This window comes from Larus michahellis, chromosome 5, assembly GCF_964199755.1.
Source record: "Larus michahellis chromosome 5, bLarMic1.1, whole genome shotgun sequence".
NCBI lineage: Eukaryota > Metazoa > Chordata > Aves > Charadriiformes > Laridae > Larus > Larus michahellis.
The window spans coordinates 59693080-59721075 of NC_133900.1; positions in this window are offsets into that span (position 1 = coordinate 59693080).

Genomic DNA, 27996 nt, shown 5'->3' on the forward strand with positions numbered 1-27996 from the left:
GATTTCTCCCATAATGTTCCCATTCTTTCAACCACTTTCCAAATACGTCTTCTCCTGCTTTAGGCTGATTGCATTTGTGAAGAAAATGTAGCCTAATCTCTTTAGGAAAAAATATCCTGCAAGAAGTCTTTGGAATTGGAAGCAGAGTAGAAATCATTACTTTATTTGCATTGCTTTAGTTAGTAACTTTAGCCTTTTCACAACTGACAAGGACAGACTCTGTCCGCTCTTAGTATGGTTACTTACTCAGTTCTGTACTGTTACATCCTACTTCTGCAGAAGCTGAGAAAAGCAACTAGATGCTTTGGGGACTGTACATACTTGAATGGACTTTAAAAGCCTATCCTCCATTTGCAGATGCTGTATATTTTATTCCCAGATTCAGATTTGTCTGGTCCTTGGTGCGCTTTTACACCAAGTATATTCCCTATGGCTTATGCTGTGACTCTCTTCACATCTCGTATGTCATTTTTAATGGAAAGTGTGCTGAAAGCAAAGCCACGCTTTTTCAGTTCACAGTAACCTGCTGTCACTCATACTGTCTTAATAAGATCTGTGATTAGATGAACCCTTTTTATGAGCAGCATCTCTTTCTAGGTTGTCACGGTCCAGGGGAAAAAAACACTGATAAAGAGATCTAATCCACTTGTAATTTGGCCAAGAAATCATCCACTTCTCCCTTTCAGTAAGACAGTAAATTTACCAGCTTTTTATTTTACCATTATACTAGGTATATAAGGAGCAGTGGAGCCATTCATGCATCTGAGCATTTGTTCCTGCAACACAGCAGCCCATGCTCGTTAGGGCCCCAGCCAACAGGGAGACCGTGAAGGGATTAAGAAGGACATATTTGTTGTAATTTGTCAACTGGCATCTTGCCTAGTTATTGCAGAATATTACTAAAAGCACATCATTAAGAAACTGCACTCCGTTTGTATGATCATTAGGGAAGAATTGTAGAAAAACAAAGCATCTGTTCTGTTCTCTTGCCCATTGAAGGAGATTTGTTGGAAGGAACAGTCAATCCTAGGACTAGGTTTTCTTTTGCAGACTTATCTATCTGCAAGAAGTCGCACTAAAGAGCAGCCCTAGGACTGCTAGACTCTACTTCATATTATCATATGGAATCCCAAGGCAGTCAAAACAGTAGGTCTTGGGGACAGTCTCTGCAAAATTATTCAAAGACATCAATTTCCAATTTTGCCAAAGTTACATTATGGATCTTACTAGAACCAGCTCCTTTCTCGTTTCTTTTATTCCAGTCTCAGTCACGTGGACTTTCCTTAAGTAGGCACTCTGGTTGCTTAACTCCTCGTACGTTTTTTTTTTCGTGAAGCCAGGCTAGGGATGAGGGCTGGCAAATGTCTAATCCCCAGCAACTACCCCAAGTCAGGAAAGATAGCTGCCTTCAAATAGATAATTAGTTCATTCAAGGTGACGAGGTTCCACTGGATAACATGTGACTTGCTACTAATTAATAAGGTACAAATTAAATATGGTCTTATGCAAACCTTTTTTCTTTTTTTGAAGCAAAGAAAATACAGTAATGCAGCGCTGGAGGAATCTGAACTTTTAGGTTGTACACTTTGGAGCGGAACATTAGGCATCTGTCGGTTGAGCTAATGAGATGCTGAAGGAGATTTTCCAAAAATTTGCTACAATGCTAAGGTCTTGTAAATAAAGTTACCTTACAAACATTTAACCACCTTTGGGATTCACACTTTTCTTTTAGACTTGCTATAGCCAGGAACCCTGTGTCACCCACGATTTTACTGTTAGTCTTACAGAGTAAAAAAAAAAACATACAGTCTGCAAGGAAGATACTGGTACTTAAGTCAAAATTCAGAGACAATATCTAGAGAAAGGCCATGATCTCATTATCAAAAGATTTTTCACAGTCAACGTTTCCTCAGCATAGGGTAAATGTATATTGTCAGATAAGTAATACAGCAATGAACAGAAAACCAATTAAAAGATCTGTCTTTTGAAGACCGATAAATATATCCATATATACCCTGAAACCTTGTTCATGTTTGCAGGTCCATAAAGACGATGTGTTCAGACAGATAAGAGGATTTTGAAGCCAGATAGATCCAGAGGGGAAGAAAAACCTCTCCAAAGATGTTTTGTAATAGATTGAAATATATTGACGTTACTTCATTAATATTCAAACCTTGCAGAAGGAAAAAAGCCGACATCATAGAACAAGAAAGAAGCTCGAGACCTTCTAATGCATCCCTTGAGACCAAGACTAGCCTGGCTACCCCAGGTAATTCCTGATAGAAGTTTCACTGAAAGATTTTAAGAAAAAGGTGGTGACAGAAAGCCCACAGCAGTTCTAATCAATCCATTCCAGACCCTCCTTTTGTTACGAAGTTTTATCTGGTGCTCAATTTGCCCTCTCAAAATTTAAGCCCGTTGCTTCCTGCTTTATTCAGCACAGAAATGGGGATTGGATTGTTCTTTTTTGTCTTTGCAGCAGATGTTAGTACATTTGAAGACTTTTGTCTCTCTCTCCCTATTCTCCAAATCCAATTCTTTCAATCTTTCTTCATTGATCAGAGGTCTGGATAACATGACCCTTCTTGCTGCCTTTCTTCTAGCTCTATCCACTTGGTTCCCACCCTTTTTGAAGCACATTGCTCTAAGTTAAATATAGCAACGTCAAGTAGTGTAGAAGAAAAGATTTATCAGGAATGTTCTGACAACAGTAGATTACAAATAAAACATAATCTCCAGTAATCTGGAGAGATTGTTACACTTTTTTATTTAAATTTTAAGATTGATGTAGAAAGTTAGAGTACAAATTGGCCTCATTACTCTATAATGAAGAAAACATTTTGGGGAAAACAAACAAATAAACAAAGCAACAGATACTGAAATAAAATGGCTGCTCCATTTGCTGTACAGGTAGATATAAAGTCTACTGGAGTCAGTGCCAGTTTTTGAATAGACTATGCAATGAGGAATCACATTTTTTAAAATTTGTACAGACTCTACAAATAGATCCACACCTGCTCCTTCCCAGGACACTATCCCAGTTCCCAGGCTGTCGAATCCTGCCAGAACTGAGTGTCCTGGTTTCATCTGGGATAGAGTTAACTTTTTTTCTAGTAGCTGCTCTGTTTTGGATTTATTATAAAAGAATGTTGAATACTGTTGATAACACATTTTTTTTTTAGTTTTTGCTAAGTGTTGTTTATATTACTCAGGGATTTTTTTCAGCTTCCCATAGAATCTGAGAGGGAGCATAGACAGGACAAGCTGGCCAAAAAATATTCCAAAAAATCAAGCTGAGTCTACAAATGGGGGTTGGCGGGGGGGCAAGGATGCACGGTTGCTGCTTGGGATGGGCTGGGCTAATCGATCATCAGGTGGTGAGAGTGAGTTGTGTTGTATCACTTTATTTTGTATATTCTTTTACCATTAGTATTATTGTTATTTTCCTCTTCTATTACTGTTCTCTTAAACTGTCTTTATCTTAATCCTTGAGGGTTTTTTTCTTTCCTCTCCTTTTCTCCCTCTTCTCCCTACCCTACAGGGGGTGGGAGGAGTGAGGGAGCAGCTGCACGTTCCTAGTTGCTGGCTGGGGTTAAACCACGACACTGAGCCGTGGCACAACTGAGGATGCCAGCTGACTTTTAGACCCCTACATTAAATGTCTTTGTGCCTTTCTCTGGCACTTTCTGACATGAAACAGTTCACGTCTTAACTACTAAACACTTGCCTTCCTAACCTGGGTGGCTGCAGCCAGGTTGCCTTTTGGAAATGGTCTCTGGTCCATGCTATCTCCCAGACCACATCCAAAACTTGTTTGGGAGAGTGGCATCTGCACCAGGTCAAAACTGTGTACAGAACTGTTATAACAATTTCCAGGTATAGCTGGGCATGTTTCAATACCTGGAAATGTTTCTAACACTGAGCAAATAAATAAAAGACTGATTTTGGAGCGCAGAGGTTCAGTTGTTCTCCTGGGAGAAGAGCCGTGCTTTCCGGATTGTTAACACATTTCATATTATTATTGAATCAAAACACAAACCCTGAAGCAGTCCAGGGAACAGACCCCAAACCTGCCCAGTTTCCTTATGACTTTCCCATGCAATAAGTACTGGGTAAATGACTCAGAAAGGTGTTATTCCTATTGAGAGAGAAAGGGAAGCAAGAACATAATTTTTAGTAAACCAAGGTCAGACAGAAGCACTTGTAATGACCTAGGAAGGGAAAAAGTGTTATTTGGAGATCACAACTTACTTTGTTTGTTTTCCACAGTTTAATACAGAGGAAGCTTTTTCTGCAGTTGCAGAATTTAAGCTATTTTTCTCCACTGTGAGTTCTGTGAGGTGCAGTAAGTGCTTGGCTGTTGCTGCCTTCTTATGACAGCTAGACAGCCAGAAGTTGTGAGATTGGACATCAGGTTGTTTATCAAAATTTTTTCCTTGATCAGGACACAGAGGAAGCAAGGAAGCAAAGAAATACACTCAGGCTGTTCTATAGCCTCCCCCTTCTAGCGAATAGGAACTGTCTCTGCATTTATAACCCCAGTCACTACCCATACATCTGGGACTTATTTGCATTTTATGCCCCCAAGCGGTTCTTTTTGTCTTTTAATTGCTCTAAAGTGTATTGCTTGCCTTAGTGTCCTCCTCTGAAATTTTAATAGCAAGTCATAATTTTTATTACTTTTTTTTTTTAAGACGACCTACAAACTCAGTTCTAGACTAAAGCATGCCATGAGTATTCTTTGTTCGGCCTTTACACAGCACTGGGTTGTATAGCCTGGGCCTGGCCTAGGACCGACTAGTGCAGTTTGGAGCTGGACTAAGCTGCAGTTGCTTCTGGGGGTACGGCAGACAGTTGCATTTATGTAGCATCTTTCTTCATTCAGCACTTTTATCCCCTTTAAACACTACTGTCTCATTTTTACTAAAGATCTGAACATGTAATGCTGGAGAAGTCCGAGGAGCCTGTGGCCTGAGCTTTGTCAAGCCTTGTATGGACACGAGGAGGAAGTCTATGGCCAAATTACTTGCAGCATTGAGTACATACATCACCCCTGAAATCCTCTCCATCGAAGGTAAAAAATGTCATGAAGTGATAGATGAAAAAGGAAGACTGACACGGGATGACAGTCTGCAGGAGGGGCAACACTGGGCAAACTTCCACCATGGCCACAAGGAGCAGGCAGAAGATCAGAGCCACATCTCCTCCTTCTCCCATGCCCTGCTTAGCACTTGGGAGAACAAATGGGCTTATCCAGTTGCCTAAGATAAACCTGACATAAGCCTTGTGTTTTTGCCATGATCTTCAGAGTCAAAAGTCTTTAACTAAAGATTACTTGGTTACTTTGACTAAACAGGGGACATAGGATGCGGATGGGAAGGAAGAAGAGCCAGGCAAGAGCATCCTGCACCTTTGTTCAAAGAAAGATGGTTTCGTTTCCACAGAACTGTTTTCCTCAATCAACTGCAAATGCATCAGACTTGTTCCAGTCTCCTGTAATGGCATTTTATCACTTACATCCTCACAAACCAGTCTTATTCAGAAGAGAAATTATGCAAATAAAATCAGCTCTAATCATGACTGTCTTCAAAGGAGGACAACAAAGAGTTGCTCTCAAGAAAATCTATTGATAAAGGTAATTATGCTATTAGGCTTTCTCAGTCACCTCTTCATACATACAGTAATTACTTTCAACTTAGAATCTTTCATCAGCATAGCATAAAAATCTGGATAAAGATGTAGACAGGTAAAGAAAATATCATGAAGTGCTTTATGTACATTAATTACTCCTCATAATGCCTCTGGCAACTCAGAAAAAGATTATTAAATTTAGGCATTGATGCTTCTAAATCAGACTGCTTATTTAGTTAATTAAATGCAGACTTGAGGATCCACGTATGAACACTGTGGCATAAACAGCTTGCCTAGGATCAGACAGCAAATTGATGACAGTGCCAAAAATAAAGCATACGCATTTTGAGCCTCCTCATCCAGGACTCTGAGCACTGTCTTTAGCCACAAGTCCTCACGTAATCCAGGAGCGGCTCTTGTATTTACTGACTACCCAGATTTTACACAGCAAACAGATTACTATTTCATTGTGTCTGGCAAGCTTTTGACCAAAGCTAGATTTGTGGTCCAAATTTAAAATGGATTCTTATTACATATGCCAGAACTGGTTTGAAGAAATATTTCCTTCCTGTTAAAGCTCTTGTCAAGCCAATGAAAGGTCAGTCTATTCTCTGTATAATGTATCTCCCAGTGGTTTATATGGGATACCTGATATTGAAAAGCAAAGACCTGATGGTCACAGAAAAATGTACTTCACAAATTGCCTTTTGGAAAGAACATAATCCAAAATTCAGCAGCAACCAATAACTATAACTTCAGAACAGTCATGGATTCCTAAAAAATGTTGAAATCCTGCAGTACATTAACAAACTGTTTAACCTGGATCCCTAAAAGCACAGTGATTTTTTATTAATGTCTTCAAAAGCCAATTCTGCAGCCACCACTACTGAGACCATATGATGCAAGTGTCTCCATACACTGCATGTTTACAGTCAGACATCAAGCTAGAGCATATGATAAGGCCCCACGCCTCTTCTCTCTTTCACCTGGGCAGTCAAATGAAATTTCATACAATAACACCACTGAACAGCTGGTGAAAGTCAAGAGGCCTGTCAGGATCAGAGTCCGCAATTCTAATTAAAAATTAAAGAAAAGGAATCAATATTTTCAAGAAGTTTTAACTGTAGTGTTACAAATACTAGTATTTTAAGTGGGATTCCTACTGACTGTCAGGATATGTTATCAAGAGTCCAAGGTACAGATCAGATCAAATAACTGATGCTAGTAAATGGGAAGGTCTAGCAGGCAGTGATGTTTCCTTTTATGCAACTATGCAGAATAGTCAATACCAGGCTCTTACACAAATATTAATGTTAATGGCATGTTCTGCCATAGCGCAATTGCTGTAGGACTGGATGCATTGTGGCATGGATTCACTGGGGAACCCTCATAAAGAAACATGTGAAAGGAAAAAGAAATCAAAAACCCACTGAAATATCTACATCAGCTATGCTGAAAGATTACCTAAAGCCTAGGTCCAGGCTCCATACGTAGTCATGTGCTGTAAAATACCTTTATGCCATGTAGTTTACATTGCTTGTTCTCGCTGGGCATTCCTGGTGCTTTGGTTCTGCTATCATGTGTTGTAAAACCAATTTGATGGGAGAAGCAACAATATTTCTCTTCATTCCCCCAAAGAAGAGATTCAATTCCACCCCTTCTGCACTGTGAATGCAGAATTTTCCTTAAATCATCAACTGCATTAATTCGGGTCAAACTGCAACAGCCCTTCCTCATAGGTAATGACCACACTCTGTGCTGCAATTTGCCAATTCCCTGACGCCAGTGATCACAGATATCTGGCTACAGATGGATTGATCCATCACAGAACAGCTGAGCAGCCACAACATGATGCTTTGGTGGGGATCACGCCATCTCACAGGTCTCTGCACTGAAAAGGAGACCCCCAGGAGGAGACGCACCGACAAACATCCTACACCTTCCCCATCATGCGCACTCTCACATGAGTCGGCACCATGCTAAAACTTACGCAAGGAATCTGCACGGGTCATAGATTTCAAAAAAAAAATAGGTAGCCTTTTATTATTGGTGTTTGAAGCAAGTTGATCTGTTAAGCTATGAGCAACCCTTGTTCATTGCTTCAATCTGGAAAACAGACACTGTGTCTCAGCATCTGAGTCATTGAGCTAGACCCAAAAAAACCAGCAGAAAACACAGTTATCAACTTTTGAAACTGATTGAGTACTACATAAGTTTTAACAGCACATTTACAGTGAACACAGTGAAGTTGGCAACGATAACTCACACCTTTTGTCTTAGTTTTTTTGTAAACTTAGGCTCTCCCTTAAAAGGCTGTGTGCTGGTTGGTTCAAACAGGCTTCACAATCTAGCTTTTGGCATTTCACCATCTTTTGCTTTTCGTCTGTCCACAAATTTATGACTTCTACTCACCAAGTCAGATTGCAAAGTCAAAAAGCTGCTATGTGGACTATTTTTCTCTTCTCCACTCCACTTAGCTTCATTGATTTTGAAATCTGCCTCTCTACAGCTGACTCAGGGTTTATTATTAACAGTAGCCAGACACATTTTGATGCTACTTGATGCTGAAGATAGTTTTGGATAAATTGGAGGAAGATTGCTGTAATACAAGAAGGCAAGAGGATCAACTTTGTCATTGTAAGTCTGGAGTATGAAAAGTTTATTGCCAGGTTTAATTTATCTTTGCTGGAAGATGCATGAACTAAGAGATAAATTTGTCCCAAACATGCAGAAAACAGTGCACCTCATGAAAACTGTGTTCATTTATCCTTTCAGTCATTTCCCATAAATCAGACCCCCAGAACACAATTTATAAATATCCTATTTTATTATGGAAGTTGCAGATAGTAGATTTATTCCCCTTGAAATTACATTCCCTGTGCTCCTTGCTTTTCAAAGAGGATATCTTTACCCATGCTAAAGGAAGAGCACCGACAGGCCCACAGAGGTGACCAAGGAGCTCCTGACTAAAGTATAAAAAGAAAGCTCACATGAGGTGGAACTGGGATCAGAAGACCCAGGAACAATATAAAGACACTGTTTGAGCATTCTGGGACAGGGTTAGGGAAGCCAAAGCCCACCTGGAGTTGAACCTGGCAAGGGGCTGTAATGGTTTCTGCAGGTGCATGGACCTCCATTCCACAGCAGCATGGACCCACTGCTGAAAGAGGAGGGGAAGCTGGTGACAAAGGTACTCACTGCCTTTTTCACTTGCATCTTTACTGATAAGTTCAGCCTTCAGAAATCCCAGGCCCCAGAGACCAGTAAGAAAGTCTAGAGCAAACAAAGCTTACCCTGGGTGGGCAAGGATCTTGTAAGGAACATTTAAACAGTCTGGACATACACAAGTCCATGTGGCCTGACAGGTTTCACTCATAAGTGCTGAGAGCTGATGTCACTGCAAGGCCACTCTCAATTATCTTTGAAAGGTCATGGTGATTGTGAGAGGTTCCCAAGGACTGGAAGAAAGCAAAGGTCACTCCTGTCTTTGAGTAGGGTGAGAAGGATTTCGGGGATTGTAGGCTGGTCAACCTCACCTCCATCCCTGAGCAAGTCCTCCTGAAAACCATTTCCAAACATATAAAGGACAAGAAGGTGATTGGGTGTTGTTGGTATGGACTTATGAAGAGGAAAATCATGTTTAACCAACCCGATAGACTTCTACAAGCAGACGATGAGAATAGTGGATGAGGGGACAGCAGTGGATGTTGTTTATCTCAACTTCAGAAAGGCTTTCAACACTATTTCCCATAATATCATCAAAGACAAACTGAAATACAAACTAGAGACGTGAACAATGAGGTGAATCGAAGACTGGACGAAACATCAGGCTCAAAAGATTGTGATCAGTAGCATGAAGGGCAGTTGGAGGCCAGTCACTAGTGATGTACCTCAAAGGATGACACTGGGGCCAACAGTTTTGGCCTGTTGTACAAGTCCTGCACCTGGAGAGGAGTAGCCTCTGGCACAAGTACACACTGGAGGCCAAGAAGCTGGAACGCAGCTTTGCAGAAAAGGATCTGGAGATCCTGGTGGACACCAAATTAAACATGAAGCAACAATGTGTCCTTGTGGCAAAATGGTAATCGTGGGCTACATTTGGAAGAGTGTTGCCAGAATGTCAAGAGAAGTGATCCTTCGCCTCTGCTTCCCCCAGTCACGCTTAATGTGGGGGGGGTCAGACACCGGAAGAGGTTGCTCAGAGAGGCTGAAGAGCCTCCATCTTTGTAGATATTTAAAAGGCAATTGTACAAGGTCCTGAGCAACATGCTCTAGCTGATTCTGCTTTGAGCTTGTGGGGTGGACTAGGCTTTCTCCAAATCTGAATCTTTCTGTGATTTTGCAATTACATCTGTGTGGTTTTGCAGGCACATGTTCCTGTTGAGCAGCACTAAGGAATATAGGTTAGTGCACCTCCACCACAGGTATCTGAAAGGATTATCAGGTTCTCAGCAGGGAAAGGTCTCTATTACAAGCTAGTCTATATAACAGACTCCACTAGTGCAGTTTTTCTTCTTGCAACTTTTTCCCCCAAACTATTAGTTTCTCTGACAGAAGGATTAAATATAGACTTAGTCAGAAGAATAGTTTCAAAAGTAAGGAGGGGCAATCTTTTTAAACAGCTCAGCTGGGATTTTCCATTTACAAGAGCTCTTTGCTAATTTTTACACTTGCAAATAGTTTTCTGTTAATTCCAGCTTCCAACAGCAGAAACAGTTACTTCTGTCATAGAAGGAGGGGGGGGAAACCTGAAAATATCTTTATTTGGAGGAAAGTCATCTTCCTTGAGAAAGGAAAAACAAACAAAATCCCAAGTATTGTGCAAGGGCACAGAGCTGAGTAGCACTTGACAGTATGGAACAGGCCGTACCCTGGCAGTCGTTCCAGTAGCTGCTGCCTTCCCATGCTTGGTCGCTTCCTTTTGCCGTCTGTTCTGTGACCACACATTCAGTGTTAGGAATATTCCTCTAGGGAAGACACGCTATTTCCTTTTGTCTCCTTTTTTAATTAAATTCCTAATTGAGTCTCTACAAAGAAGAGATTTGAGATATCAAAACTAGAACCATCACCACCTCTTGACAGCGAAGGATGATGTGAAGAGATGTGAATAGCCTTCTCATGCTCCTAAAACACACGATGTATCTTTCCCTCACTAAGAGGAACATTTTATTGTTAAGTAAGTATACCCTGGCTCCACAGGGAATACACGGGCTTGATAGCCCGCCAGACAAACTGTAGTCGCCTGTTACCACCTTGTTTAATGACTGTGGCCTCAGTTCAACAAATCAGATAGATAGGCACTCATTAAATCTATATTTAAATGCTGAGTAGGAACGTATTTAAACACACACCACACACTAACTGGATCTTCCAGAACAGCTTTGTATGGAAATGTGTTCCCAGGCAACGTAGCCAAGTAAAGTATGCCTATTTTACTTAATCCCCTTATTAAAACCAATGGTTCATGCTGTTCCAGTAAGAGAATAATAACAGCAAGCTTACATAAGGTGTTCTCCTGAAGGATATGAATCTCTTTATATCTAGGGAAATCAAAGTCTCACCTCCAAATGCATAAATACTAGCTGAAATCATACGGGGACACACTCATAAATTAACCTTCATGAGTACTAGCTATACCTTGTAGACCAATGCATTAGAGGAATCATACAACTGAACGATACCTTGCAGATATGTAGACATGAACAACAACATTTGATTAGTCTCTTTAAATTCAAGAGATTATTCTGAAGAGAAAAGTTATCCAGTATGCTTAGGCACCAAACTCTTCAAAGGTTAAACACTCAAATACCTTGAAGAAGATTGGACACAAGTGCTTCAAAAATAGTATCAAAGTAATAGAAACTGTCAAGAAAGCATGAATAAAATTGATACCCACTGTAATAGGAACAGCTTTAAAAGATTTAGGAATAATTTGTGTTCTAGCATTAAAAAAAAAAGGTAAGTGAGGCAAGAAATAGGGCATTTGCACAACTGTTACTCTGTCAGATAGCTTCTACAATCACCAACAGAGATGAGAGTCCCACTGTGCCTACCAAATTAACTTGTGGTCTAAACAGCATATCTAACAAAAAGCTAATGGATGGATTGACTCCCACTTTAGAGCTTTCTGAGACAAGTTTGATTTCTGAAAATTAGAAATTCTATCTCTGGTCAGTCACATCTAGAAGAACAGGATAATTCAATGCTGTAATGACACAAATGCAGCAGCTTTCCCTCCCTTCTCTGCGCTCTCCCACCTCAGACGCTCCGCTCAGTCTACTGGTGATGACAAATGCCCAACTTTTGGAAGGAACGTACGTACATACATATGTGTGTATATATTCTTTTTATTACTTTTTTTTCCATGAATTTACAATCTGTTACTGCAACCATAAACACGACATCCAGTCACCTCAGTGAGTCAGGCATCCCAGAGGTAGAGACCACAAACAAAAATAAAGCCAGATCACAGCAGAGAAAACAAAAAACAAATGTGCTTTATTCGGCACCACAGGAGGCAAGAGCAACCCAGGCCAAATTATGAAAAGTCACAGCCAGGAGGCCATACCATCTTCTTCCTGCTTTAGTTCTTTTCAGAGCTGCCGTTTTGTGGGCATCATGCTTATACCCACATGGCCTGGAGTGTTACTGTGTCTGGTCAGCATTCAAAGCTCCAAAGTTAGACCAGGACAAAGTCTGAATGAGCCTGGCAATAGCATGATTTAGATGGACATAGTGAAAAGCTCTGTTTTTTCACAAAAAATTTTGACCTGTACTCCAGCAAACTGATGCACGTAAAACCCAGTAACTTGAAGTTCCTTCAAATCTAATTATTAAAGATAAACTTTGCAAAGTTTAAGTTGCAAGAACTGAAGTGAGGACAGTTCACAGACTCCTGTGCACCACAGAAGTCTTCTGTTAAACTATTACTTTTGTCTACACTAATTGGTTTTGGCTTCCGATAAGGATTTTGCAAAGAGATTAATTCTGGTTTGGAGACAGCACACTAGTGGCAAGATCGAGAATCTTAGTCTAAGAAAGAGGATGGTTATTGAATTACTTTATTTCTGCTGCTTAAAGCATCCTTTTTTCTTTTTCTTCTCCGAAAGAGTGACTTGAAACTGTCTTATTATGATTTTGAAACTGTCCTATTATGATTATTGAATTAATGAAATCATACACATCACTAAGGACTTCACTTGCTGCATATCTTGATCTGTGAAATTATTGCTTTAGCAATTTGGAGGAAATTTCTCAGGACTTGTAGACCTGTGCACTGAACTGACAGAAAAAGGAAAATATGTATAATTTTTGGCTAACTCAAAGTGCCAAGTGCTGGGCAAAACAAAGAAGAGTAGGCTATGTTAGCAGTACCCTTGTGCTAAGCAATGGATGATAGGGACAAAACCTGAGATTGGGAAGGGGGAAGACTTATCTAAAAATAAAGTTTAGGAGAGAAGGAAACCAATTCCGACAATCTGTCCAACAAGATAGGCTTAAGCTTGGAAAACTGACAAGCTCTGGCAGAATCGGGTCTGCAACTCTTCTCTGCCTGGTTTATGGAGAGAGGAGAAGATGACCTTACTGGCACTTCCATGTATGGGACCAGCATTGCCCTCCTCATGTGCCTGACAGGGGCTCAGGCCAGCAAGATCTGTGGAGAAACTTTCTTATGGACATCAGACAGATCATGGATAACCTTTGAGGATTCACTCCTGCCTGGAGCACATAAATGTGTCTGTGCAGTCCTTCTGCCTCCAAATGCCACCCCCACCTCTTCACTCCCTCACACACTATATATATCAGCTCTGCTCCCTGTTGCTGTGAAGACTCGTATGGTACTTCTTCCTTCTCTCAAGCACCTGGCATGGATGTAGGCAAAATCGAATGCTTCACAGTAACAGAAGCAAAAACTTCTGTTCCTTAGTCACTTAGAATATGATGACTCCAGTTCATGGTGCCACAAAGCATTGCCTTTCTCCTCATGATTTATAATGAAATCTAACAAAAAAAAAAAAAAGAAAAAAAAAAAAGAAAAGGAATCACACAGAAAATGCAACTCACGACAACAGTATTTTCCTTCCGGGCTTGCTTGGAGATAATTTTAGATCCAGCTACAAATTTCTACTAGCTCAGAATCATCAGGGGGGAAAAAAGCCTCCGTCTGCTCCCTGACTTTCTAGTCATCCCTTTTCTGCCAAGAAAACAAAGTGTTACTGGTAGAGAGAACCAAAAGCCACCACTGCCCCTATAGAGAGGAGAGGCAGGACACGCATGTTTATAAGTGTTTGGGATATTCAGCTGTCACTCGGCTTTTGTATAGCCTAAAGCAAGTTATTTTGCTTTGCTCTCACACCCAGTCTCTATCTCTCTGCGATTTGTCCCTCAAGTCAAAGGTCTACTCTCTTCTCCTGCCCCAAGGAGCACACCTCAGGCAGTGTCAAACTGAAGCCCCCTTCAAAAGTCTTACACAGATCCCCTTCATTTCTGCCTCACCCTCCCTTCAGTATCATTCCTGTCATGCTGTCTTTTACCAGGTCATCTTCCAGTCCACATCAGTGGTCCATTCCTCCACATCACTTTGTTTCCGCTTCCTTTAGCTCTCTTTTCCTTACCCTTCCTCCCACTATCCCATCTTTCCTTTCCCAAAGCTAGATCTCTTTCCCTGTTGTTTATTTCAGGCTCCAGCTCTTCCTTTACCAGGTCCCCTTTTCCACTCCCTTCCAAGGACAGTGGGAAAAGTGCTCTGCAGTCTGGCAAGCCACCAGCAAGCTCTCTTACACCCCCCCATGCCATCCCCCATGCTTCTCCTCTCCCCACCAGCACCCTGGGCAGCACAACTCAGACAGACTGCTGCAGCAGAAACCATGTTTAAGAGATGACAACGTCACACAGTTACCCAGTTCTCCAAAAGCGGCAGAAGAAGAACTTCCGAATGATGATATTGAGCAGTAAAGGGATTAATGCATTTCATTTATCAGCAGGCATCATTCCCAAGGAAGAGCATTCGTATGTGTGATGGACTTTAAGCACATGCATCCAATTGACTTTGGTGGGATTTCTCACCAGCAGCACTTCAGCACATGCGCAAACGCCCGCTGGATCCGGAGCACACACGGACACAACCCTGACAGCTGAACTCCCAGCAGCTGCTGGAGACAGCCAAGGAGTGGCTGCGGCTGCAATACAAGTTGGCAGAGTTTGGCGGTGGGGAAAACAAAACTGCATGGTGGCTTTGTTCTGCTGTGGCAACATCAGGATCGAAAGCAGCAAGTGGGTAGAGAAGGATGTTAGACAGTTCTCCCCACACATACTCCCATTCAACACATGAATTGGCACGTTTTCCTTGTTATTTCCCCCACGCATACCTTTGTGAAAGGAGTATTCCCCGCAGAAACATCCTCACTGTGCAGACACGTATGCTTTCAAGGAGCAAGAAGGATAACTCAAAAAAAACAATGTTAATAAATCTGGTCTGGGCACAGTTACACTTGGCAAGAGCCACGTCCCTTCATGGTTAACACACTTTTAAGACCAGAGGGATTCTAGCTTGAGAAACATCGTCAAAACACTCCTCGCACACCAAATTACCTAACACCAGGGGTAGCTTTCACAGTAGTTTTTATTTGGCTTATTTATCACATATATTAACATTAGTAGGTCTCTAAATGAGCTATGTCTCTAATACTGTTCAGATGGATGTCTGTGGAAACTGAAGTTTCTTGATATTCCCCTTAGATTTTAGAATCTGAGACATGTAATTATTTACCATAAAGCCATGCTGTGTTCAGATATTTCTGCTTACTTGTATGTAAAGCCATAATAAACCTTTTTCTCTTGTCAGCATAACATTCTTCCTCCAATCTCTGATAAGACTTCACAGCACCTGCTCCACAATACCCTAGATTTGTCATCCAGAAATCTGGTCAGCTTATGTTCAGTGCAAGAGAATGGTTTATTGTCTTGCTTTAGGGGATTGTGATTCTATTTTTAATTAAAATAGATTTATATCCTTCTGTTATCACCAGGTTCAGACTGCGTTTTCTCAAAACAGATTCAGGACAGAAAGAAATGTGGAAACAAGCAATGAATCCTATTAAACCTGAAATAGGGTGTTTTACTTGTATTCACAAGCCAGCCTGGTTTTCAGGTTTAACCCAGCTCTTGCAAAGAACATCCAGTTCTTTCTGCATTATCAAATTCATAAGATGTCTTCAGATTTAAAAAAAAAAAAAAAAAAGGCAAATTCTATTTTATACTCAATGAGAAGGTTGTTTATTTTTTCCTTTTGATGCATACATCCTATGGAATTGATCTTCCAATATGCTGAGTTCTCTGTTCTCACTACTTCTCCCACACCTACTAAAGCTTAACTTTTAAATTGATGAAGAAAATTCTTTGAAATTGGAAGGATTTAAGCTTTCTCTTAACTTCTTTGTTTGGAAAAGGATTCAAAGGAGATTAGTGCTATACAGACCTTTAGCACCAAGGAAAACCCCACAGCTGCTCTATTTGAAATGTATCGAAAGCAAGCAGTGTCCTCGCAATAAAGTAATTCTCCAGTTTTCTTGAATGTTAGGGTGACATTTAGGCCTCAGTGAAGTGAAAGAGGTCACTTATTCCTGCTCTCTTGGAATTAGGATTTGAGTGAGCAGCTGTGTGGTCGTTGGATGCCAGCTGGGGTTAAACCACAACAGAGTGCTTGTGCAGCGACTCTGGAATCTTCCTCTTTTCTCACTAGACCTGCTTGCTAAAGCTTTAGCAACTGAAAATTTCTTTATTCCTCCTTTTGTGGGGGACAAACGGAGATTAAATGCCATCAGCAAGGACGGATACATCATTTCAGGTAGAAGATTCTCATCTTCTTGGCAGCATTTAATCTCTCTTTGATGCTCACGTGGGCTGCTGGCTTTTCAGTTTTGCACAGCTCAGGTGTCTGTTCTGTTGGATAAGCAACTCCGAAATGAGAATTTCCTGGGTGGGATGGAGGGAGGCTCTGCTTCAAGTCTGTGCTGCCCCACTTTGTGAAGTATGGCAAAACAGGCTCGCAAAAACGTCAGTACAGACCCAAGGCAACCATCCAAGAGGTGCTGCTGATTTACCCATAGAAGGCACAGACTAACTCTTGATCCACAGCCTTACAGCTGAGAAAAGATTTCCAGAAGCATTTATGGAGTATGTTCCTCCCCAGGAATGTGAGTCCACCTTGAGACCTTAAACCAGAATGCCATATTAACTTCGGACATGATGCCTTGCCTCATTTTACAATGTGAAGTAATTTAACTCCTTGTCAGGCTGCAGGGAATAAGGTAACAGCACAGATGCTGAGCAATTAAAGTAGAAGTGTATATGAGGTGAATATGACTAGTGGCTGGTTACTTGCTGGTACCAGGTGGAGCACGTCATTTCACTCGTGGTTCAGTGGTAACAGCACCGCGGATGAAATGCTGCCACAGCCAAGGTTTAATACCCCGCCTCCGATGTTTCCCATCAGTTCAGGAGCTGAGCACCACAGGACTTGTAAATTTCCCCCCTTTCACAAACAAGTATTCCCATGTGCAGTGGATTTTGTTGTGGGAAGGGGTTTATAGGCCAGCACTTAGAACCATCTGGTGAGTGTTTAACAAGAAGCTGAAGCTATAATGTAAGCATATTTTATTCATTCAAGGGCTCTCCTCCTGGCTAGCAGCCAGCTCCCAGGCTCCCTAAGCCATTTCCCCCTCCCCACCGTATGCTTTAGAAACTGACGCAGTAAGTTAAGCCTTGACAGAGCAGGCTCTCAGACAAGTCATCTGTCTCACCTGACATATCCATCCTGCCGACATGACCCTTACCTTCCTCAAACCTTTGGCTGTTTGCCAAAGCTGGTGTAGATATACCAATAGCGTAGCTTCTTTCTGCAGCACACCTTGCGCTCTTCCAGCAATGTCGTGCCCTAGCTCTACGTGTCCAAACTACACCCACTCAGCAGGTCAGTCTGGCGGAAAAGACATTGTCATGTGTCCATCCCGCCCTGACCGATCCTGAGGGCTACAGGACCTCTGAGTAAAACAAGACCCGAAGACTGACCCTATCAGGGTTGTACCGAGAAATCCATTAGACGGAGGAATAAGAAACGAACCACTCATCTCCCTCCTGCCTCTACAGGAACAGAAAGCATTATCCAAGAGGGTAGGGGTTACTCGTTCTGGTACATGCAGCAGACAGTCCACTGTTCAGCTTTTCAGAGCTTTTTCTTGAGCAGAGCCTAGAAGACTTAAAAGCCTTTGATAATAAGTGGAAAAGATCCCTTAAGAAACAAACCAACCAATCTTTTTGTGACTATAATTTTGAAATGTCCCTCCCCATGGGGATTTCCAGCAATTCTGCATTTGGAACCCCATTTCTTCTTCCTTGAAACGGGCCCAATGGCTGGAAAACAGTGCCTGTGATTTAAGTCACTGAGGCATTGACTCCTCAATGTTGTAGGTGTCTGACCCTTCTTGTTTAGGAGGAATTCTTAGTCTTGGTCTTCTCTTCCATTTGTGGGGTTTGGTTTGGTTTTGGGAGTGTTTTTCTCCATGAAAGAGAATTTCCAGAGAGTGGCGAAAGTAACCAGGCCAGGATAGGTATGAATTTAGATACCTTTGTATTTACACAGTCCCTGAAAATAGACAGAAGATGTGGATGGGATCGTACCTGCATAAAGTCTTACTAAATCCCCAATAGCAATGACTATATTTTTCCCTACGGATTTCCCCCCTTCCATATCATTTGAACTGTGATGAACTCACATTAATATTCTAGCTGAAAACTAGCAAACAGTCAAACAAATTGCTGTTTTGTGTACCCAAGTTTTTCACTTCCTTTCTCCTCAATAGCTTTATTCATCAAACCAAGCCAGAGAAAAACTCCACAGAAGTACTTAAAATAGTATTTTAGCCAGCATATTGGCTTTGCTACCGTGTCTACTACATGCAGACCATCAGTAATGAAAAGTGGAATTCACCTCATCAAACAAAGTCTACAAATTTACTTGAGGATAATATGTCATTAGAAAAGCAGATACATATTTGAGGCCCAAATTAAACACCAATGTCCGGTTCTTAAGAAACAGTCACTCTTACAGCTACTGTTTATTAGCACTCCTAGCAAACCTCAACCAAAACCTTTAAAATACTGGACGTAACATTTAGTCCATCTGACCTAGCCTCTCATGTTTGGTAATAATTCCTACCCTGTGCTTCAGAGGAACTGGCACCCCCGGTGTTGTAAATGGAAGAGACCTCCAGAGATCTGAGACCCAGAAGCGATCAATTTATGCTAAACACTCTGGTATTGCTCCCATTGACACTTAAATGCCTGTTGATTTCAGTGTGGCAGACGCTTAGACATAAAATGGCTTTTGTTGCTTTAGAGCCAGTGCCTATAAGCCCTTATTTCCTTTGGCATTAACGGCATTGCATTTGATAATACAAACTGCTCCCATCTTGGGAGTATGTAGAGTCAGGCCTCATCTTACGTAGCAGATGATCAGGGCTCATGAAGGCAGCTGGAGGCAAAGTCCATGCCTTTGCCTATAGAAGAAAATTCTGGCTCAAAAGGCTTTTCCCTCTACAAACCTGCCCAAATATTCAGAGCTTGGTTTGAACTTCACAGCTGTCTACACAAGCACAAGGGAAGCGAACTCCAAGACTGTTAAGTTATTGCAGAAGGGTGTTCCCGCTTCTCACCATGCCTGGCAGCATTTAGAAGCCTGCCTGTGGCCCAGGACATGGCCAAGAGGGCTGGATAACCTGGCCCTGTCCAGACAGGTAGCAGAGACCATCGATACCATGTACTTCTATCAAGCTCTAGGATCAGTGCCGCAGCAAATCCCTTGCAATCCATAGGGCTGATTGAGGAATGAGAAGGAGAAAGAAACATGAAATAAAACATAAATTAAAACCTGCAGGATTTTGCTGCTGCTTTCAAGCACAGGAGTTTAGAGGAAAGTTTAACTGCACACTTCCTCCTCCCCAGAGCGAGCAGGATCCCATAGCAGGGCTGAGAGCAGCAAGTGTTCTCCATAAAGCAGTGAAACAGTTTTGCTTCAGTTATTAAGGAAATTCCTCTTCCTTGATGCATTGTGGCACCTGCAATCTAAGAAGATAGATGCTCCCGAGAAGAGGGAACCTAAATTCATGAAGTTGTCCTCCTCTCTCCAAATGCAAGTATATTTTATGTCTTTGATATTAAATGACCTTTGGAACAGCACTTCAGATTTATCCCAAATTGACAATAACTGAGAGGCATAAACTACATAAAGCTAAAAGGTATCTCATGCAGGGATATAAAGTGAAATAAATAAGTTCCTGTTACCAAGAACTTGGCCATGCTAAGCAGAAGGTCTGTCATTAATCCCTTCCCCAGGCAGGAGGGTGACCACTGGCAGTGACCAGTTGAGTCCCTTGTGCTTTAACCCCAATTTTCCACATAGCTGAGTCAGTGCAGTTAGTGCAGCCCACAGCAAACAGGTGTCCTTTCTCCATGGTGTAGGAGGGCAATCTATCTCACTGAAGTATCTATGAGTAATATTTCTTCTCAAAGCCTCTTAGTCAGACCTGCAATCCCTCTCCTGCCTGTTGCAGAAACAAACCGACAGAAGAGAGCTTGCAACCACTTTGCTTCACACCAGTCCCACCAGTGAGATGTACCTCTGTTTTACAAGTCATATTTTAGTGTAGCAAACAGAAAGGCATTCTTATAGATTTCTCTTTGAGGACAAAATCTTTTTTCCATAAGGATTCGAGTTTCCTGCATGCACAGACATGAAATTCCTTGTTTTTTTTAAAAATACACCAGTGTCACAGTATAAGCCCTCATCTGACTTCTGCTTTGCCTGTCATCAGCCACCACCCATTCCTTGTGCTAACCAGCACCTTCGACAAGCCATGGCAAGACTGGGATGTCAAAGGGGCACAGATCTGAGGGCACCGAAGGAATTTGAAGTGTTCCTATTTACTTTTCCTCTGAATCCAATTTCAAATATTAGAAGGCGACCCAACTTTACCCTTGCTTAGCTAAATATAGATCAAATGTCTACGACCAGGCTGAAAACACAGTAATACAACCACTTACACCAAGGTTAAAGCATAAGCAACACAGACATGGGTGCAAAGTCCTAGGTCTTAGCACCCAGTAAAAATGTAAAAGTCTAAGCAGTACCAAGATATCTCCTTGAGTTTGCAGAGAACGTGGGATGACATCTTTAAGAACTGCGAACTGTCCCTGCCTCCCTGTGACAGTAGGCTCAGAGCTATGCAAGAAGAGGAGGGTCAATCAGGGCTTCCCCACCATGGAGGATCCTCTCTATGGAGGCTGACATCCTCTCCCTCCAACTCCTGCCACCTTCCTCCTTTGAACTTGCAGTGCACAAGTCTTGCTGGCCCTCAGGCAAGGAAGATCTATGCTGCCCACTCCTCAGCAACACCTACTGCAACCGGGAGTCCTCACCAGTCACCCTTACTTTTGGGAAGCAGCTTGTTTGTCCTCCCTCACCCTGCAAGCCGCAGCAACAACAAGGAACACTTTTACATGATGAGTTGCCAAAATTTTCCCAGGGCCAGAGCAGTGAATGCCATCTGTTAAGACAGCATCTAGCAACAGCTCTGACACGTTCTTGCAGAGATACAGAATGTAAGCTGTGATGTGGTTCTAAGTCCAGCTCAGAGCAGCCCAATGGTTGCCTCCTTCAAAAAGTCTGCAAAATGTCCATTGAGAAAAATAATAAATTCATTGCCAAGTTTTCAGAGAAATTAACAATATAATCCACATGGGCAAGATGGTTGGAGCTCAAAAGCCCAATGAGTATCCTGTAGTACCTGCTAGAAGTACTAAAAAAATTACTTCTTTTCCACCAAAGCTTTTTCACTTCAAGTGAGTGGGGATAAAAGCAAAAAATGTTTCTTATAGCCATAATTTAACATCTTATTAAAAAGAATGGAATAATGTGTTTGTGCAGTCTCAGTATGATGGACATAATGATCTCATTGTGGCAAGGGAAAAAATACCACCAGTGAGCTCGTGTGTGCTGAAAGTGAGCAGGGTTATTCACTCTGGCAGCTTACAGTGATAAGTATCTCAAGACACGCTGACAGACAAGCAGGAGATGTAAAACTGTAACACAAGATCTGTGTCACATCCATATCTTGGGGCTGCCAGGGACAGCCACGGTGACAGGCAGGAAGAGGAAAAGGAACGTGCTGCAGTCACTGGGGCGCCTGGAAGGACATGGGAAGAGCACAGGGAGTCTCCTGGGGAGGGAGTGGGGTGAAAATGCCCCCTCCCAGGAAATATGGGTATCTTCATTGCAAAGTGTCACTACATCTCCAAAGCAGTGCTGTAACTCAACTTCTTCCCAGTTCTTACATGGTTTTTGCTTCTTCCTAGTTTAAACACCCATGACCTAAGGGGCAGAGACCTCTGTAGAAACATAAAATCTCTGAAAAGCAAAAGAGCATTGCATTTAAGAAAAATTATGTCAAAAACTCTTTTTGTCTTTTGACATCAAGGAACAAAATACCAGGTATTGTATGTGGTTATCCTCAGCAAGAAGAGGACTTAAAGGGCATGAACAGTTCTTCAGTTTTTCCTGTGAGCATTACTTAGAATAAACATGTAAGGCTTTTTTCCTCGGTGAAGAGAGGCATATAATCAGCCACTCTTTCTCCCCTTCCCCTTAGATTTAAGACCTACTTTTGAACTCAACAGTCCTGGTGTTTACTAGTTGTTACCCTGTCTGGCAACTCTTGCTGGACTGGCTTGGTTTTGAATTCAAATCCCTGCTCAATTTTCACTACACAAATAAATTTCACCAATCAATCTAACCTGGTCTCTAGCCAGGATGAGATGAATTAATTACCTGTAAATTAAGATAGATGCACATCTGGTGCAAATCACTGTATTTCTCTAAAAACAACTCCATTATCTCCACTATGGATTAGATTTTAATGGATTATCACAGAGGAAACAGCAAAGCAGGGACACAGCGGATGTAAGGACGTGATGGTGTAGGACAGTGGCAATGCTGGCAATGACCACAGCCTGCGGGGCCAGCACCACCGCCCGCAGACTTTGCAGTTTCTCCCACCTCCAGCATCAACCCCTTCCTTCACGAAGCTGTTGTAGGAAACAGTATCTAGTGTTAACTCTCCTGTGTCCTTTGGGGCAAGCCCTGAGGTACCCTGAAAAGTCTTTCCACACCTCTGCGTACACTGGTAGAGCAGAGAACAAAGGACTCCTTGTTTTACCTTCATCTCGCGGTTTGATTTTGAGAGCCCTTTGTTTTTCAGCAAGTGCAGGTAATTCAACATTTATGAATCAAAAATTGTGACAGGAGAAAAGCGGCTGAGATTTAAAAAGAATATGGCAGTATTTTCTCTGCTTTCTCCTCCTGCCATTCCTCCCCTACTGCTCCCCGAGCATGGGTGAATGCAGTGCGTTTAGTTACCCAGCTATTTCAAGCCATTTTTGGAAGCAGCATTCATTGCTACATACTGCTATCTAGCGGTAGAACTGCAGATGTTTGGTGGTGGGAATGAAGGGTTACCAAGTATCCTCTCAGATGCAACTGCTTTTACATACCAAACAATTCTGCTGTGGCAACAGAATCTGTGACCCTATAAGTATTCATTCCCCTTAAATAGCCAGCACAAGTAAAAAGAAAGTACTTACTAAAATAGACCCGGTTTAAAGCATACTTCATATTCTGCACATTTTACTATTCATGAAGAGAATGTTTACCTTTGGACCAATGTGGGAGTCTAGCCCCATATGATTAGGGAAGATGAAATGAGAGGCTGATTTGCAGTGATAAATGATCTTCCCGAGGAAGAGTGCAGAAGGTTACCTGATAGAAGAGAGGTTACAGCCGTCCCTTCCTTTGGGTACCGCTCCTTGAAAGAACAGTGGCCTCCTATTAAACTGCAGGACACCTGTGTCACAGGATAAGAACCAAAGAGTTCAAAGAGTGGCTGATTTTGGAAGGAACCTCTGGAGATCATCATGTTCAATCCTCCTGTTTAAGCAGGGCCACCTAGAGTCAGTTGCGCAGGACTGTGTCTTGGTTTATGAATACCTCCAAGGATGGGGACTCCACAAGCTCTCTGGGCAACCCATACCAGCGCTTGGTCACCCTCACGATAAAAATGTTAATGTCAGATGAGATGGTTTCTGCTCTGCCTAACCGTTACCAACAGCAAGACTGTCTGTACAGCCCTTCTGTGGTCTAGTTCAGAGAGAGAAAAAAAAATTACTTGTAATCAGGAAGTCATTCAGTCAGCGGTCCTCATCTTTATTCCACTGAAAAGAATAATGAAGTTGCCTGTGGACAACTCATCCCCCATACATGATCTGAAAAGCACCAGATCTTAATTGAACTAAGTTAGTAGTCAGGGCTTAAAAATCAGGACATCTTAAATTGAATTATCTGTCAGAAAACTGGATCACTGACATTTCTCAAACCCGAGTGCAGACTCTTGATCTGTATTACTGTAACAGCCACTAGCCATCAGCAAGACGTTATCCTGCAACCTGTCTTAATACAGACTTCTGCTTTTTTCTTGAGTATTAAACATACTGCATGAATGATTGTTCACTACGAGCTCTTCTCTCTCCCACTCTGTGGCAGTACATGATGAGGATATAATTTTTGCTTGGAAACAGTTTTATGAAACAACAGAATTTGTGGGCCCTAATCCTGGTATATTAACGGGTGCTCTCTCAATGTCCTCAATTTCTCTGAACTTCTCCACAAAACTCACTTCTATCTCTGTGTGCCAGGTATTTGTCATGCTCCCAGCACCATCTCTTCAAAACAAAATGCAAAAAAAAAAAAGAATGAATGAAGAAAGGAGAGCTGTGAACTGAGAGAAATCCAAGCTGCCCTTGGTATGTTCACCAGGAAGCACAACAAGCTGCTTGTCTTTGCACTGCTTCAACACTTGGGTAGGAAAATAGCTTGGAGATGCAGTGTGTCTTAGTCAGTCTGCTGAAAATGTGCATCTGAAGATGAGTTACTGTGTAATACTGTCTCTGCCATGAGATACAATTAAGCAGAAGAAAGACATTTCAGGTCTAGGATGAACATCTGTTTTGATAATGAGCATCAGGGTGCTTGTTCTGGAGGCAAGAAAAACATACCCTTCACTTTGCTTCACAGCCATCTCACATGGAAATGGGAAAGCAGGTCAGAGGGGAGCAGAGATTGGAGAGGAGAGTATGAGTGGAAAGCAGTTCTGGCATGGGAAAGCTCAGCTTCTTGAAGCTTGAAAAAAGGTGGCAGAAAAGGTCAGACAGGAGTTGATGAAAAGGCTTTTCCTATAATGGATTATGCTGTAGGTCCTACGAAATTTATCAAGTAAAAGACCATCCATATCTTACTTTTTCCTCCAATTTGCACTTTTCGAACCCTTGCTGCAGTGGTCCTGGCATGATTGTGCCAGGATCCCTCTAATTAGACACCAAGGCTAGAGACAACCTAGCCCATGAGCGTTTGTCAGGGAATGCTGCTGTTATCAGGATGATGCTGGGTATTGCAATAACACTTACTATATGATTTTACCATACCATTTACAATGCATCTGGAGTGAACAGAGTCCCATTTCTTCTTAAGACTCAGTACGAATCCCAGGGGTGTGGCTGGAAAGAATGTTACATACATATTTGAAGCACCAGCACACTCAGGCCTGAATTTTTGTCACAAAAATAATATCATAAAAGCATTAAAGGATCTTGGACCTAGTCTAGTGTATTGACTTTGGATGCAGCATTGTATACAAGAGCACAGAGAAGGCAGGAACTCAAATGATTAATTTTCTTTCCCCTTCTTTCCTCCGCCTTTTCTTTTTGTTCTGCCTTCATGATTTCGAGACATAAAATCAATTATGCTGTTAATTGCACTTCTTAGATTGAACATTTTGCTCAAAACACTGGTACAGGATTGTTCCTACTGATGAACTTTTCATTTCATGATCATTATTGTTTTATTGGTATTTCCCCTCTCCCAGTCACTGAGCCAGCATCTGAGGCCTCATAAAGTAGTCTCAATTAGGGTAAGAAATAAGGGACTATCAATCAAGTGGGTTATTGGAGTCATTTCATCTAATACACAGAGTCCTCCTTCACTGAATGAGGGCAGGTGAGAGCTTGCCTTGCTCCAAAATCTCAGGTCAGTAGCTGTGGCCCCCACTTCTTCTGGGCAGATGGCTCGGGTCCTCGGCTGGCCAGCCCTGCCACCAAGCACAGCTGGTGGGAGCAGGACAGGAGCACTCTCTCCCACTGTCCTCTCCGTTCCTAGCTCAGGAAAGCCCTCTTCAGGTGGGCTCCTTTGAAGGCAGCCACAATCTTTGCCTGTGCTCAGAGCTAGTGCTGCGTAAACACGTGGTGCACGCACTTGGGTTTCCAGCCCAGCCAAGGGATGGGAAATCAAAGTAGAAAAGATGTCAAAACATTGGAGAGAGGCTGAAGCAGAGTTGCAAATGCTCCTGGCACTCCAGAAGGGATTGAAAATCTCCATCGGTCAAATACTGAGTAGTACAAGCCGAGAGGACCAAAACCTTCTTCACAGCACTCCACGCTTGAATCATTCAAAATACAAAGTTTGTACAGTTGCTGTTGCTTCGTTTATTGTGCTGTTACAGATATTTGTCTTGCAGAACACTTATCCCTCCGAGCCATTAAATTAAGTGGGTACATGATAAAACACGGATCTGTCATCCAGCGTAGGAAAGCAGAGGATGAAGGCAGCAATCGCAGGTCATCCTCTGGCCAGAGCAGGCAGGAAAGCACGTGTTTCTCAGTACCCTAATAACTGCTGGGCCAGTTAGCCAGGAAAAATGCCAGGGAGCAGATTCAGAGTAATGCATCTGAGCAATGAATAAATGACATAAATCGTATTAAGTACAGTAATTCATCTGAGTTTTGTCTGCAAGATGTTTCACAGCAGTGTCCAATATAAATGAATCAGTATCTGCTAGCATGCCTTTCCCAGGGGGGGCAGCCATTAAATCCTCGCTGAGTCATTGTCTTGCTGTGGTTGAGACTGAACGATTCAGGATTAAAGTTCATTACATTAAAAAAATTATTTTACGGGGCTTGGCCCAAATTCTACTGTCAGCTACAGTAATGCTACATTGTACAGTGTGTGGTCACTCTGTTACTGGACTGGAGTAAAAATCAGAATTTCAAAGCTAGAGGGGAGCCAGTATTTCCACTCTTCGAAAAGACTGCCAGCTCATTAGAAACTCCTAACTTGCTTCCCTTGCTGTATGCACACACTCAAAAATTATTTCAGAGTGGACAGTTAAAAGGATAGATCTTTAGAAGCAATAATGGAGAAAACCACCTAGATAGGTAGCACTCCAGCATCCCAGCACTGGCCTGATTTCCCTGCTCAGGAAAAGCGGAATGGCAAGTCTTTTTGAATACAGGGGAGACTTTGGGGGGAAAAAGCCCGGGCATTTTGTGGTTTCATGTGGAACTGTTAAGAAATCATTTGGACTTTGAAATGCAAGAGGGGGGATTAGTTTATCTTATTTGAACTGAAAGCCCTAAAAAACTCAGACAAGTCCCAGCCATTCAAAACATCAAATCTAACAAAAGTACCAGAATTAAAGTAAAAACGTAAAGATTTGAAATTTAAAATTTGTCACAGATTCAGACCACTTTCAAAATAGAAACCTAAATCCTTGGCAGAGACTGAACTAGTTTTGCACATCATAGTTGGTTCTACTGTCATTTGTTTGAAGTGAATGGACCCATGCTAAGATCTGCCAGCTGATCGCGTAGTTCATCAGTGTACCACACAGTTTCCAAAGTTGAAAACTACCTCCATAGAAGTACCTCATTTGACTGATATATCTTCCTGCTACCTATCATTTCCATTACATGGTAGGCTCTTGGATTTATTTTCAAAAGCAAAGTCCAGCAGTTATTTTATTTATGAGTTTAATTTTGATTCAAAAACTAGAAAGACACAAAAATAGGGTAAAATGGAATGGAACACAGTAATAATTTTGTTAAATTAAAAACACAGCTGACCTCTAGTGGCTGCTTGTCAAAATTAAAGTTGTTCAAATAGTCCATGAAGGGGGAGGAGGAAAAAAAAAAGAAAAAAAACAACCAACACTTTTCTGATGAAGCCTTCAGTCTGGATTCAGAGATTTTTTATTTTTTTTTTGTCTCTTTTCCTTTTCCTCCCACATTTCTCTGCCAATTCCAGGCCTTCTCCAGGTAGCATCCAAGAGTTTTGCAACAAAGATAAAAAAAGATAAATTCAAATATTTCAGTTGCTTTAAAACAACTTTTAAGTGCAAGTTTCCTGTTTTTGCAAAACATATGTTTAAG